This window comes from Pan troglodytes, chromosome 4 (genome assembly GCF_028858775.2).
Source record: "Pan troglodytes isolate AG18354 chromosome 4, NHGRI_mPanTro3-v2.0_pri, whole genome shotgun sequence".
In the NCBI taxonomy this organism is placed as follows: domain Eukaryota; kingdom Metazoa; phylum Chordata; class Mammalia; order Primates; family Hominidae; genus Pan; species Pan troglodytes.
Window position 1 is genome coordinate 15,437,447 of NC_072402.2, and position 15,564 is coordinate 15,453,010.

At 43.1% G+C, this 15,564-nt stretch overlaps 1 protein-coding gene and 1 pseudogene across 2 annotated transcripts in view; both read right to left on the minus strand.

Moving 5' to 3' along the window:
• ANKH (ANKH inorganic pyrophosphate transport regulator) overlaps positions 1-15,564 on the minus strand; it is a 161,532-nt gene that overhangs the window by 77,295 nt on the left and 68,673 nt on the right. The gene's annotated exons all lie outside the window — the stretch shown is intronic.
• Positions 9,801-11,302, minus strand: LOC134810055 (histone-binding protein RBBP4-like; annotated as a pseudogene).

Below are 15,564 nucleotides of genomic sequence, written 5' to 3' on the forward strand. Positions count from 1 at the left end.
CTGAGGTCAGGAGTTCAAGACCAGCCTAACCAACATGGTGAAACCCCGTCTCTACTAAAAATACAAAGATTAGCCTGGCATGGTTGCATGTGCCTGTAATCCCAGCTACTTGGGAAGCTGAGGCAGGAGAATTGCTTGAACCTGGGAGGTGGAGGTTGCAGTGAGCCAATATAGCACCATTGCACTCCAGCCTGGGCAACAGAGCAAGACTCCATCTCAAAAAAAGAAAAAAAGAAAGAGGCCCAAGAAACAGTGTTAAGTAGAAGTAAGTTGCAAGTCAAGCAATATAGAATATTCCCATTCTGTTAAAAACATAAAAAAAGACCCTAAAAAATGTGTGAGTATATTTGTATGAGCAGAGATATAGCTAGAGACTGACATACAGCAAGCTGTTCATCCTGGTTATTTTAGGAGAAGTGGGATTAACAGGGGCAGGAATGGGACAATTATTAACTTGATACACTTCTGTATTGTTTTACTTATGATAAAGAGCAGAGCAGATGCTACTTTTATTAATTTAAAATGAAAAAAAATGAAAGCAACTTTATCAAGGCAGACAAAATAAATGAAATGCCTAATTTTCTAGGGTGCAAAGCCAAGGAAGCACCCGGCAAAGCAAAGGTTGACAGGTCACTGGCGTGCTTTGAGTGATCACCTGTGATAGTATCTGTAAGCAGATGCCTCCCTGCTCATCTCACTTGAAAAACACTGTGAATTCCAACAGTTTGAAACACAAGGCTACATACTAGGAGTTATGTGCTGGTCAAAAGACAGCCATGACGCTCCCAAACCCACACCTTCGGCCATGAGAAAAGAGTAATCTTCTCCCTGTTGGACTCACTTTCCTATTAGTGCTGGTTTAAGCCCTTCATGACCTACTTCCGTTTTTTGGACTTCAGCACCTAAATCATGATTGGTTTACAAATAGGTGAAACAATTCTAACAGTCTGATTAGAGCATGAAGGCATTGAGTCCAGTCTGCTGGGTCCAAGAAGGCTTCTTGGAGCCCTAGCTTACCAGGACTATCAGTGCTGCCCTTGTTAGAACTCTAAGTTATCACGGCCAACCTCTGGATTTCCTGGCTGTGTTGTCTTCATCCCGACGAAATGCCAGCAGAACGGCTTCCTCTTGTCTTCTGCCCATCCTCTGAGAACAAGGTCAATTCCTTCCTCCCTCAGGAAACCTCCTTAACCTGCCTAAGCCACAGGATTGCTCCTGTCCCAGGCATTATCACTGTCATGTATTTACTCAAAGAACTATTTCATATATGCAAATATACTTCATGATTGTGGTGTATCTGCCTGGCACCATCTCTTGGTTGAGGAATGTGCATGACGTGGTGGCCAAACTGTTAACTTTTTATGGCCATCACATCATGTACATTGTTCATGAAAGAGCATGGTGCCAGGCAAATACGCCACACACACTAAGTATATTTGAACATTTCTTTATATCCCCCAAAGCCTTAGAATTAGGGGCTTGTATCTGATCATCAGTGACTAATTAATTGCCGTAAGGATTAGGCACTTTCGTATGACAAGGAGGAGGATGAACTCAGGAGTTGAAGATGGAAAAAGTGGTGGAGAAGGCAGTAGAAAGGCAGAGAGAAATACACAGAGAAGGACTGTCACTGTAACAAAGGCTAAGACAGAAACACAGGGGGATAGCTACACAAGTCACACAGGTTAATAATACTAACTGACCAAAATGAGTGGAAAGGGAACTTTAGAATGAAGGTATGTGGAATGCTCCCTGAGCAACTGTGCAAAAAGGGGGAAAGAAAAAGGTGCTTCACATGCCTTAGTGCCACTTGGATTCTTTGGACATAACTACATCTAAACTTATTTGGGCCGGGCGCGGTGGCTCACGCCTGTAATCCCAGCACTTTGGGAGGCCGAGGCGGGTGGATCACCTGAGCCCAGGAGTTTGAGACCAGCCTGGCTAACATAGTGAAATCCCATCTCTACAAAAATACAAAAATTAGCCAGACATGGTGGTACGTGCCTGTAGTCCCAGCTACTCGGGAGGCTGAGGCAGGAGAATCGCTTGAACCTTGGAGGCAGAGGTTATAATGAGCCGAGATTGCGCCACTGCACTCCAGCCTGGGCGACATGAATGAAACCCTGTCTCCAAAAACAACAACAACAACAACTCAGTTAGCATATATACCATAGTATTTATTTAAGAACGTAAGAATGGTTCCAACCTCAATGTTAGAATCGTTTTACAAAGTCTGACTTTTGAGCTTCCGTATGAGTTAAATGCATTTTTTAAAAGCAAATTTAATATCCTTGCATCACATTTAGGTCCCATTCAACTATCCTAAATTCATGTTGTGCTCTCAGAATGGTGGTGATTAAAAAAAAAAAAAAAGCTAAGCTCCATTTCTAAGCTGTGTCTATCTAGAAATTTTCTAAAGTATTCAGTGTTTGGCTTGGTAACCTCTCTTTAACACTAAGGAATAAACCACAGTAAATATTTCTTTCTATTTTACTGAGAATAAAGGGGAATCTCCTAAAATTGTTTGTTAACTTTCAAGATGGCAAAGTGCAGATTTTTAAAATTGTACTTTAAGAATAAAACAATGATAATTTTGGACTTTTAGCAGTACACATTCTGTCTCTCTCTCTCTCTCGACAGGATCTCACTCTGTTGCCTGGCTGGAGTGCAGTGGTGCGATCTCAGCTCACTGCAACCTCCGATTCCCGGGCTCAAGTGATTATCTAGCCTCAGTCTCCCTAGTAGTTGGGATTATAGTTGCGTGTCACCATGCATGGCTAATTTTGTATTTTTAGTAGAGATTGGGTTTCACCATGTTGTCCAGGCTGGTCTCGAACTCCTGGGCTCAAGCGATCTACCCGCCTCGGCCTCCCAAAGTGCTGGGATTACAGGCGTGAGCCACCAGGCCCAGCTCACATTTTCATTTTGTGTAAAATTAACAGCTCTGACAATACAGTTTAGTCTGCTTTAAAGTAAGTCTTATGATACCTTCCAATTCCCCAATATAGAATATGATGCTTCTTCACAAGTTAAAATGCATTAAGATTTCTACTCCGCCTCCCTCCTCACATCATTCTAAAAGTACAGAACAAAAACCTTTCTCCATAATTACTTACTTCCATATGAAGATAAAAGTACACTAAACAGATAAAACACGACATAGACTACTACATCACCTAATTTTTAAACCCCTCAAACACACGTGGAACTTAAGACTAGTCCCATATGAATGTGTTCTTGGCTGATGCCAAAAATGAAGAATTAAAAGAGATAAACACAGATCAGGGAAAAACAGGAAGTCCCAACTTTGAAAAACACTCAATCCACCTTCTATGCAAACCACAAAAAGATTAGACAAACTAAGTATTTGTTGACATTGGCTGTAAATTTTGAAAAGGGAGAGAACATTAAAATATATCTGGAGTGAGACTCAAATCACTTATTCACTGGTTCTTTTCTTTTTCTTTCTTTTTGTAAAATATATTTTAAAGAAACTGCTCCGTGGAAACCTAAAATTATTTTCATATTCATCCCTGAGTCTCACTCTGTCGCCCAGGCTGGAGTGCAGTGGTGCGATCTCGGCTCACTGCAACCTTCGCTTCCGGGGTTCGAGCGATTCTCTTGTCTCAGCCTCCCTGAGTAGTGGGGACTATAGGCGAGCATCACCATGCCCAGTTAATTTTTTGTATTTTTAGTAGAGACAGGGTTTTGCCATGTTGGCCAGGCTGGTCTTGAACTCCTTACCTCAAGAGATCCACCTGCCTTGGCCTCCCAAAGCACTAGAATCACAGGTATAAGCCACTACGCCCGGCCAAGATCCAACTCTTTTCACGCACCCTCCTGTGTGTATTAGGGCCTGTGCTGGGCATTTTCTCATGAGTTCTCTCACTTCATTAATCCTCCTGAAAAACCTAGCAAGGTAGAGAGTCTCAGCTCTTGCGAAGGACAAGATGACTAAGACTCATAGGGAAAAACCAATTTACCCAAGGCCATTAAGCTATTAGTGGCAATATTGGGACTTTGGCCTCTAAACCCAGCCACGTAAGCTGGAAATCACGTGGACCATCAGGCTGATATCTGAGTTTCCCCCTACCAGCTGTGTTATCTTAGGCCCCTTCGGGTGCCTGGAGAGGGACGTGAAGAACCTTAACTCTGGGGTGGGCGCATGAGCTCAGTCTGAAAGAGGTGGCCATGTTGACCCAAACTGCCTGAGATGTCATGACTCCTCATTCAGCAGGGAGGTGAGGAACAGCAAAATGAAGAACTGTGGTAGTTGCTTGGTGATTTCCATAAAAAATGCAAAGATCTAGACTCAATGAAGTAGTTTCAAAAGCACCTTCTATACCAAGTCTGTCTGCTGCCTACCCAAGCTCCTACGGCTGTAATGAGCCTTTTCTTAGCTTCGTTTTCTTTTTATACAAATGGTTCCCTTGTTGTAAAAAAAATGCATAAAAATTGGTTTTGAATAAATCAGCCACCCCAAAGTCAGCTTTTGACTTTTGCCTAGTCAAAAGCTAAGCAAAATCAAGCCCACTTACTACTCAATATTTATCCTCATTGAATTTGACAGCTTTGGAAGGAAAGCACCCAGTGTGTGCAAAGAATGCCAGTTTTGCATTTTCGAAAGCAGCTTCCAGTGATAGCTCATGAAGTCAAAAGTCTACCCCAGCCTCTCCCTGGGGAGCCCTCCCAACTTTTACCTTCTACTCCAGCAAACCTCTGCCACGCAGGTGCTACTTGAAGGGGCTCATCCAGCAATTGCTTGGCTAAGAAGGATTTGTTCAGTACCTGTTATGTGCCTGGTACTCTACTAGGCAAGAACCATGGACCACACACAAGAGGTTTAAAAGCTGGTCCCTGCCTTCAAGGAAGTCATGATGAGAATATGGAACAGGCACAGGACAAAAATGGTGGCACTGATTCGATCAGCAAGAGCAAGCTGCCTGTGCTGAAGATGGTGAGGGTCTTGGATCCTTTGGGACGAGGGTGGAGGGCTCTGAGGGGGTACAGGGAGTGCCAGAGCTCAGCCTGCTCTGGGCTCAGAAAGGAACAGAGGCTGGCTCAAGGAAGCGTGCATGGAGTGGAGAGAAATTAGGTCAGGTGTCTAGAGTCGAGTCCCATTATACTGGGCAGGGGAATTGAGATTGGATATGACTGTGATAGGAAAGGCTGCAAGCTTGTGAGTGGAGGATTTATGAAGAACAATCTGGGAAGAATGTGCATAGTGGACTAGAGTGGCAAAAAACAGTCAGGAAACCAACTCTTGCCAGAGTGGTAGGGAAGAGGTGCTTGGTCTGGGACCCAGACTGGTGATGATGGGACAGGAGGGTGAAAGCCAACATTTATTTGGATGTGAGAACTAAGATCTGTTTCTTGTCTGCTGCCAGTGGCCCTCCTCCCCAGGTGAATCTCCCTCACAGTGGGGAATGGACCTCCTTCACCGCTCTATCTAGGCTGATGAACACTGATGAAAGGAAAGAACGATTTGGGGGTTTCTAGCTGAGGAGGCAGCTGGGTGCTGGTGAACACAGCTAAAACACTACCCAGAACTGACTACTCATCCTTGAAGTTACGCGAAATAAAAATAAAACAGGGCTGGGCACGGTGGCTCACGCCTGTAATCCTAGCACTTTGGGAGGCCGAGACAGGTGGATCACCTGAGTTCAGGAGTTCGAGACCAGCCTGGCCAACATGGTAAAACCCTGCCTCTACTAAAAATACAAAAAAATTAGCCAGATGTGGTGGCAGACACCTGTAATCCCAGCTACTCGGGAGGCTGAGGCAGGAGAATCGCTTGAACCTGGGAGTTGCAGGTTGCAGTGAGCCAAGATTATGCCACCACACTCCAGCCTGGGCAACAAGAGAGAAACTCCATCATATATATATATATATATATATATAAAATATTTATTTATTTATTTATATATTATATATATAAATAAAACAACACTTAGTTACAACAAAGCCTAAAATAAAAGAGAGGTGGACACTCTTACCAAAGTTTAAGGAGGGAGGGATGCGTCAGCAGAGCCAGGCTACCTTGGACTTGGTCTGCTTTGACTCTGACATCTAAGGGTTCTGGGGCTGGAAAGAGGCCCACGGAGACACTCTGGGCTGCTGAAGACCCAGCGAGGACTCACCTCTGCCACTCAGTCATAGCCAAAGACCTAACCCCTAAATGTCCCTCAGCCATGGTGGCTTTGCCCAGTAGCTCTTGGGTATTTCTCTAATTCCCAGGAGCTGTGCCCATGTTAAACTGGCAGTGTGGTGAGGACTGCAGGGCATCAGAGGCAGTGAGACCACCGGACACCCGGTGGCCGGTTCTCTGGCGGAGCAGCAAGGTAAGTGGTAAGAGGCTGAGTAACGGGAGATGAACCAGGGTGAAGAGGCAGAATAAACAGGCAAAGGACAAGCAGCCAGGCCGGGAGTCTTGCAGGAATGGTGGCTGCAAATCTCAATGGTGCTGTTCTCGCCTTCACTGCTGCAGCTCCTCTTGCCTTGGAGAAACCCAGTCCCAAGTGAGTTTGTCCTGGAAGTTTGCAAGTGACACCTAATGGCCCAGCCAGCTGTGTGGCCTTGCGGGGGCAGTAAGCGAGGCCCTGGCAGGAGCATTTCTCTGCCTTGTTTGCTCTCTCGTGGGGCAGTAAATCCTCTCCCTCTTCATTTGCTATCACTGCATTTCTGTGTGGCTGACTGCTGAACAATGAATGGGGCGACCGCCCACTGGGAGAAAAATGTTTTTCTCTAAGTAGAAGAAGTAATGCTATCCACTGATCCATTCTGGCCTGCAAAGCAAATGTGTTTGCTAAGCCAACACTTATCTGATGGTGAACTTCTGTTGGGATAAACAGAAATATCACTAAGATCTCTTTACACTGGTGAGAACCAAACCTCGTAGGATGTAGACAGAGTCAATGCAACTAACTGCATGGCTTTATTCTCCAGGAAGTCCTAACAGCTTTGGGCAATAAGGCATTGTTGGGAAGTGTACTGGGAAAGCCAGCCTATTCTAGAGCAGCAGAGCCTATTTTCAAAGGACACTTATTTTAGCCACAGAGGAGACCTGGAAAAAGCTGAATTTCTCATGCTGGAACTATACCCTGCAGCTTCCTGTGTGCCCAGCACTGACTGTGAATCCATGATGTAACTATAGTGGGGACCACAGAAAGGAGGCAGGTGAAGTGCAGAGAGGGCCCCTGGCCATGAACGTGGGCTAAAGACAGCTCGGGGAGCACAGGGGGCATGTGTAAGAGGCTCTGGGGATGTTCCATTGAATGCCTCTTCTCTCCCTCTCCTTTCTTCTTTTGTATCCTAATTATCTAATAGTTCTACTACCACAGAAAATCCTTTTGCTTACTGTTGGATCACAGTCTTAAGATAAATGTCCCCAGGTTTACTAACTGCTCTAATTTGGAAATGTGCTGTGGTGAAAAGCTGAATCCCAAAGGCAGATCATTTCTTCCAGTACTGTTCAATTATTTTTCCCACAGAGGTGACAAACTTCAGAAGCAGATGAGAGAGCTTGCTGCAAGTCATATAAGAAGCTTGCTCCTGAACAGATGGGGCCTTGAGATTGGTAAACCAACATGTGGAACTGACTAGTTGTTTTGCTTCCTGAATGATGTTAGGGTTGCACTGAGTGCTGCATTGCCCTTCGAAGAAATATATACAGCATTTGTCTCTGCACAAGGTGAGGCAAGGAAAACGGAATTCCGTTGGTGCTTTGGAAGGCATGGTCTTGTGTTTTCCTTTGCTGTACTGTGTATGTTCTGAGATAATGGAAGTAGGAGGAGGTGGTACACAGAAACAATGTGTGCCTGGCACTACTTGTCTGAGTGACAGAAAAATGCCTGGATGCAAGTCTGGTCCAACGTGCATCCACCCACAGCATCTCACTCATCACACATCACTGCAGGCAGCTGCTCTTTTCAGAAGCTGATCCTTCACGTGTGTGCACAGAAACATTTTCCATTTTCTTGGTGGCATGCTAATGGCAAAGCAAAATCTAGTTGCTGACTTGGAGCCATTACCACCAGCCATGAAAAGGTAGTCAGCAAAAAGAGAGTGGAAAAAATTTATCTTCAACAATGGTGGTAAAATCCAATTGTGACCTACTAAACAATGGTGTTTATTACTTGAACAGTGAACATTTTCTGCATTTGGAAAAAAAATAGATGCAGCTTTTATTCTGAACTAGAGAGATCCCTACAATAATACGTTGTGGTTCTTAAACTCATCTTAAGTTAAAATAATCCCCAAATCGTGTGCAATTGATTGATAGGATGTAAAAAACCAAGAAGAAAAAATTCTGGACTCCTTCAGCAAATCTTCACCCTTTTCAAATGAGAACTATATAAAGGATGCTGCAAAAGCAGATTAAAAGCTGGGTGCGCTGGCTCACGCCTGTAATCCCAGCACTTTGGGAGGTAGAGGCAGGTGGATCACTTGAGGCCAGGAGTTTGAGACCAGCCTGGCCAACATGGCGAAACCCCATTTTTAGTCTCTACTAAAAACACAAAACAATTAGTTGGCGTGGTGGCACATATCTGTAATCCCAGCTACTCGGGAGGCTGAGGCACAAGGATCAGTTGAACCTGGGAGGTGGAAGTTGCAGTGAGCCAAGAATACACCACTGCACTCCATCCTGGGTGACAGAGTGAGACTGTGTCTCAAAAAAAAAAAAAAGCAGATTATAGCCCAACATATATAAAAGCAAATATCCTAAGATAAGCCCTGAGACCGTGAGGCTGGTTAATTATTCCTTTTGCAATGTGACACCTTATTAGTGTCCTGTTTGGAGCCTTTGACAGTTATAATTATTTTGAACATATTTTCCTTCCCAATTGTCGGAGTAGATCTTAGCTGAAAAAATTCTTTTCGACGTGATATTTTTACAAAGAAATTTGTATCTGTGCCTTTTGGGTACAGGCATATTCAGACCTTGTTTTATTGAGCTTCATTTTCTTGTGCATTGCAAATGTGTTTTTTTTAATGTAGAAAAGCAATTTATTCCATTTTAAGCACTTACACAGTTAGTCATGGAGAGTTACAGGCCTGCTGGTGAAACAGGTCACCCAAAATGGAGATGGCATCAAACTAGTGGTCAAGGACTAACTCCTAAAAAAAAAGCAACTCTTATCAAGGATTAATTTAATTTTTAAAACAAATACAATTTATTGATTCACTCTTCTCAACTTGACAATCTACCTGTGGTATACCTGTCAGGTAAAAACATACATCTTTACAACTTGGCGGTCCCAAGTTAAAAAAAAAAAAAAAAAACACCAACAAAAAAAAACACCATTTCACAGACAGGAAATAAACAACGTGAAAACAGCTCAAGAAACACACTAACAAGCAAAAATATATGAATATATGGGGAAAGAGGAACGTGCTGTTTTGACTTAACTGAAGAAACCAAGAGGAAACTGGTCTACGTATGAAAATGTGCATCTTGGAAAGTCAGGTGTCGAGATTTTTGAGTAGGAATCTATATGACTTGAATCTCCCCTATTTCCTGAATAAAAGTGACATCTTTCAGTATTTATACTTCATGGCTCAGACACCTACCTCATTTGGCTCTATTCCTTACTCACTCTAGCCTTTACTTAAATGAGTCTGAAAAACTTGGGGATATAGCATAAGAAGAAAAATAATCACACATAATATTCCCCTTTCTGTAGCTACTTTAGACCTGGGTTACTAGAAAATTCCTGAAGAAAATTTCAATGTAACTCTGTAGCTTTGTTGAATCAAGCCCCCCCCATTAATATTTAGAAAACACCCACTGTTTGGGCTAATAGCATTATCGGTGGTACCTATTATATAGAGGGATAGCTGAATAAAATCTGTCCCAAAACCAGTGTTAAATCACTCTCAGGGTTGAGAAGAAAAAAGGGGAGTCTAAAATCACAAGAAGTAAAGACATATCTAGGACCCTTGTCCTTCTGGATCCATGCTTCCTTCAGGGTCTTCATCATTATAAATGTTCTCTGCCATTTGCCACACTTGCATGATATTGTCTTCCGATACAGAACAAATCACCCAAGGTTCATTGGGATTCCAGGAGAAATCAGGTATCTTGGCAGTGTGACCACCATGAATAAACAACTCTGGTGGCCCGTCTTCTGCATCTTCTGGAGATTGTTCCTCTCCAATTTTACTTAAATCCTAGACATTCAGTCTGTGATCAGTACCACTGGAAGCTAAAATAGTCTCATTGTGAGGTGACCACTGAACCTGGAATATTTCATCCTTATGTGACTCAAAGGAATGCAACTTAAGTTTCAGATTTCTCAGATCCCACAAGGCAACAGTCTTGTCAGCTGATCCTGTGGCAAGAATGAACTCACTATAAGGACTGAAAGAAAGGCAGTTCACTTCAGCAGTGTGAGTGTCAACTTAGTGGCTTGGTTTGGAAGTATTGTTTGAACGAGTATCCCAAATCATAAGTTTCTGATCATCAGCAACTGACCCAAACAGAGACTCACGGAGTAGATGCCAGGAAACATCTTCTACTACTGCCGTATGCCCTGTAAAGATGGTCTTTGCATCTACCACTTTTCCCTCCTTTGGAATGGCACTGATGTCCCACAGGCAGATGGTGTGGTCATCTGAAGCACTAAGTAAGTGCCCACTGAGATTTAGGTTCCAAGAAAGCCCATAGCCTTCCTTCTGATGTCCATGGAGACGCAAGTCTGGGTTGCATTCTCCAGAAGGATCTGGTTTAGAAGGATGTTTTGTATAGTCAAAGACAAGAATATCACTGGAAGGAGTCTTTGTTGTGATGATACAAGGGTTCTGGGGCATATAACGGGCCCTGTTTACTTTTCCTTCGTGGTTGATCTTGATTTCTATTTCAATTTTTCCACTAACTGAACCAAAACCTCCAAATTCTTATTTCTCACTGTCGTAGTGTGATGCATCAAACTGAGCATCATCATCAGGGAGTCGCACACTGGCTGTAACAAGATGGTTTTGTTCATCCGATGTGTGTGTCCCCAGGACAAGTCGATGAAGGCTGAAATCTTTCCCTTCTGGTCTGGTTACATCTGGAAGCCACTGGGCAGTTAGGCTGGGCCACTCCAGAGCATGGGTCATCACCAGATCATAAAGAAAAGGGGTGTTCTTTTTCCATATTTTGTATTCCTTGTTGATCACTCATTCTTCCACTGTGTTGTCGAAGGCTGCTTCCTTGTCGGCCATGGCGGGCAGGCGAGCCGGGGGAATCCTGGGGTTGAGCGTTGCGGGAGGGGCAGGGAGGCTGCAGGCGCTCGCTCTGCGCGCGCAGCCTCTTTTTTTTTTTTTTTTTTTTTTTTAACAAATTGAAGGTTTGTGGCAACCCTGTGTCAAGCAAGTCTATTGGCACCATTTTTCCAAAAGCACATGCTCACTCTCTGTCTCTGTCACATTTTGGTAACTCTCGCAATATTTCAAACTTTTTCATTATTATTATATCTGGTATGGTGATGTGTGATAGGTGATCTTTAATGTGACTATTTTAATTGTTTTGGGACACCACAAACTGCACTCATATTAGATGGCAAACTTAATAAATGTGTGTGTCCTGACTGCTCTATCCACTGGTCTTTCCTTTCTCCCTTGCCTCCAGGCCTCCCTGTTACCTGAAACAAAACAATACTGAAATTGGGCCAATTAATAACCCTACAATGGCCTCTAACTATTCAAGTGAAAGGAACAGTCACACCTCTCTCTTGGTAAATCAACAGCATTGCTTAGTGAGGAAGGCTTGCTACCAGCTCAGGCCAAGAAAGCTAGGCTTCCTCTATCAGTTAGCCAAGTTGTGCATGTAGAGGAAAAGTTCTTAAAGGAAATTAAAAAATGTTACTTGAGTGGATACAAGAATAATAAGAAAGTGCAACAGCCTTATTGCTGATACGGAGAAAGTTTGAGTGGTCTGGAAAGAAGATCAAACCACCCACAACATTCCCTTAAGCAAAAGCCTAATCCAGGGCAAGGCTCTCACTCTTGAATTCCATGAATGCTGGGAGAGGTAAGGAAGTTGCAGAAGAAAAGCTGGAAGCTAACAGAGGTTGGTTCATGGGGTTTCAGGAAAGAATCTGTCTCCAAAATATAAAAGTACAAGGTAAAGCAGCAAGTGCTTATGTAGGAGCTGCAGCAACTTATCCAGAAGATCTAGCTAAGATCACTAATGAAGGTGGCTACATTATACAACAGATTTTCAAGGTAGACAAAATAGTCTTTTATTGGAAGAAGGTGCCACCTAGGACTTTCACAGCTAGAAAAGAGAGGTAAATGTCTGGCTTCAAAGTTGCAAAGGACAGGCTGATTCTCTTGTTAGGGGCTAATGCAGGTGGCGAACTTAAGCTGACGCCAATGCTCATTTACCATTCAGAAAGTCCTCAGGTCCTTAAGAATTATGCTGAGTTTACTCTGCCTGTGTTACAACAAAGCCTGGATGACAGCACATCTGTATACAGCATGGCTTACTGAAAATATTTTAAGCCCACTGCTGAGACCTACTGCTCAGAAAAAAGATTTCTTTCAAATATTACTGCTCATTGACAATGCACCTGGTCGCCGAAGAGCTCTGATGGAGAGGTACAAGGAGATTTATGTTGTTTTCATGACTGCTAACACAATATCCATTCTGCGGTCCATGGATCAAGGAGTAATTTCTACTTTCAAGTCTTACTATTTAAGAAATACATTTCATAAGGCTATAGCTGCCATAGACAGTGATTCCACTGATGGATCTGGGCAAAGGATAGTGAAAACCTTCTGGAAAGAAGTCACCATTCTAGATGCCATTAAGAGAACATTCCTGATTCATGGGAGGAGGTAAAACTATCCACATTAACAGTCGTTTGGAAGAAGTTGATTTCAACCCTCATGGATGACTTTGAGGGGTTCAAGACCTTAGTGGGGAAGGTAACTGCAGATGTGGTAGAAATAGCAAGAGAACTAGAGTTAGAAGTAGAGCATGAAGACAGGACTGAATTGCTGTAATCTCATGATCAAACTTCAATAGATGAGGAGCTGCTTCTTATGGATAAGCAAATAAAGTGTTTGAGATGAAATCTATACCTGGTGAAGATGCTGTGAACATTGCTGAAGTGACAACAAATGACTTAGAATATTACATAAGCTTAGTGGATAAAGCAAAAGCAGAGTTTGAGAGGATTGATTTCAGTTTTGAAAGAAGTTCTACTGTGAGTAAAATGCTATCAAACAGCATCTCATGCTACAGACAAATCTTTCATGAAAGGAAGAGTCAACTGATGTGGCAAACTTCATTCCTGTCTTATTTTAAGAAATTGCTACAACCTGCCCAACCTTCAGGAACCACCACCCTGATCAGCCAGCAGCCATCAATACAGAAGCAAGATCCTGTATCCACAAAATGATTACAACTCTTTGAAAGCTCAGATGATCATTAGCATTTTTTAGCAATGGAGTATCTTTTAATTAAGGTATATACACTGTTTTTTAAGTCATAATATATTGCACACTTAATTGACTATAGTATAGAGCAAATATAACATTTTTTTTTTCTTTTTTTTTTTTTTTTTGAGACAGGGTCTTGCTCCTTTGCCCAGGTTGGAGTACAGTGATGTGAACATGGCTCACTGCAGCCTTGACCTCCTGGGCTCAAGCAATCCTCCCACCTCAGCCTTGGGTAGCTGGGACCACAGACATGCTACCACCACACCTGGCTAGTTATTTTATTTTTTGTAAAGATGAGGTCTTGGCATGATGCCCAGGCTGATCTCAAACTCCTGGGCTCAAGCAATCCTCCTGCCTCAGCCTCCCAAAGGGGTAGGCTTATAGGCGTGAGCTACCACACCCAGCCCAAACGTAACTTTTATATGCATTGGAAAACCAAAAAGTGTGTGTCACTTGCTTTCATGTGGAATTTGCTTCATTGTGGTGGTCTGGAACCGAAGCCGCAATAGCTCCAAGGGATGCCTACATAATTTGATGTACATATCTTGGAAGATTTAACAGAATTATTGGATCAAAAGGTTTCTTACCTGATTGTTTTAGTTGTCTCTTATCTTTACATAGAACCCTATTAGATGCCTTCTTGATCTTTAAGTCCTTAAATTCCCTATGACCTCCCTAAAAACAAATCCCGCTGCTTCCAATCCTTTCCCAGTGCCTATCCTGATGATTACCAACACTCATTCTAAAACAGTGTAGGTTTGGAAATGGACAAGCTAATGCTATGTTACTGAAAGTATACTCTAAGGAACACTATTTCTTCCAGATGTTAATAAGTGCTGTGTATAAAAAACTCTTTATATTGAAATGACTCTAGAAAACAAAATTAAACTCTCTCTCTTTTTTAGCTATAGAATTTCTCAAATACTTTGTCAATGTATGCTAAAAATCTCCAAAGGGACAGTGGCATTACAGAACTTAACAAATGTTTTTGCCTACAGAACCTTGCTTTTGAGGTTCATGTTACAAAGTCCTCCATAGGACATTTTGAGAAATGCTGCCATGACATCACCTCTACTGTGACATGAAGCGGGGTGTGGGTAAGTGGATCCAACAGGAAAACAAGAAAACAGAATGTCTGTGTAGTCCTTGAAAGCTCAGCTCTTGACTTTCACCTGTCTTCTAATTCTACATATTCCCTAAGACATCAGTGTGTCATGAAAACAATTTAGAACATTACAACCAACAATTTTTATAAACAGAATAGAAAAATGCCATCATGCATGCAGTGGGGATACATCTGTTGTAGGAGTGTGTGTGCACTAACATGTCTGTAGACTGGGCTGCAGGACAGGATGCATTTCCTACTGTGCACTGCTGGCAGCCGTTTCCTCCGGAGATCTCTCATCTACTCCTGCAGTTTCAATTCCTTTCTTCCTGTCGACAGTGCCAACACCGGGTCAATGTTCCTACCTGAGACTTCTCTCCTTGGCCTGAAATAGGCAAAGTCAACTGCCCACCAGCTAGTGCTCGTTGGGTGGCTGGCAGGTGCTTCAATCTCAGTGCGTTCAGAAATGAATTCATCATTTAGTCCCTGACACTCCACAAGGCTGTTCCTTCAATGCTCCATTTCTTAATGGCTCTTCTCACCGAGACTTGGCATTATCTCTGATGCTTCTCTCTCCCCTATTCCTCTATTTTCAATCAATCACCTTGTCCAGCTGATTCTGTCTCCTATGTATCAATTATATCCATCTATCACTTCCCAGACCCACCGCCTAGTGCAGACCAGTATTACTTCTCATGGAGTTTGCTGAATCCCTATTACTACTTGATCTCTCTTGACCTTATCGTTGTCCCCTCGAGTCCATTTTGCTTCACAGATGGAGGGACCTCTGAAGATGCGGCTCTGACCCTGTCTCTCCTCCACAGCTTCCCATCATCCCTTGGCCAAATCCCTGTCTCCTTAGTTTTTCTTTTAAGGCCCTCCATGGTCTGGTCCCTCACCTCCTCTTCTCCATTCTAGATTCCAGACACAAGGCGTCTCCTTGAGAGCTACAGATTCTTCCCTCCCCCTCAGCCATCCCATTCTCCCTCCCACCTGCCTCCCCCTGGCTGCTCCTACACATCCCTCGTCTC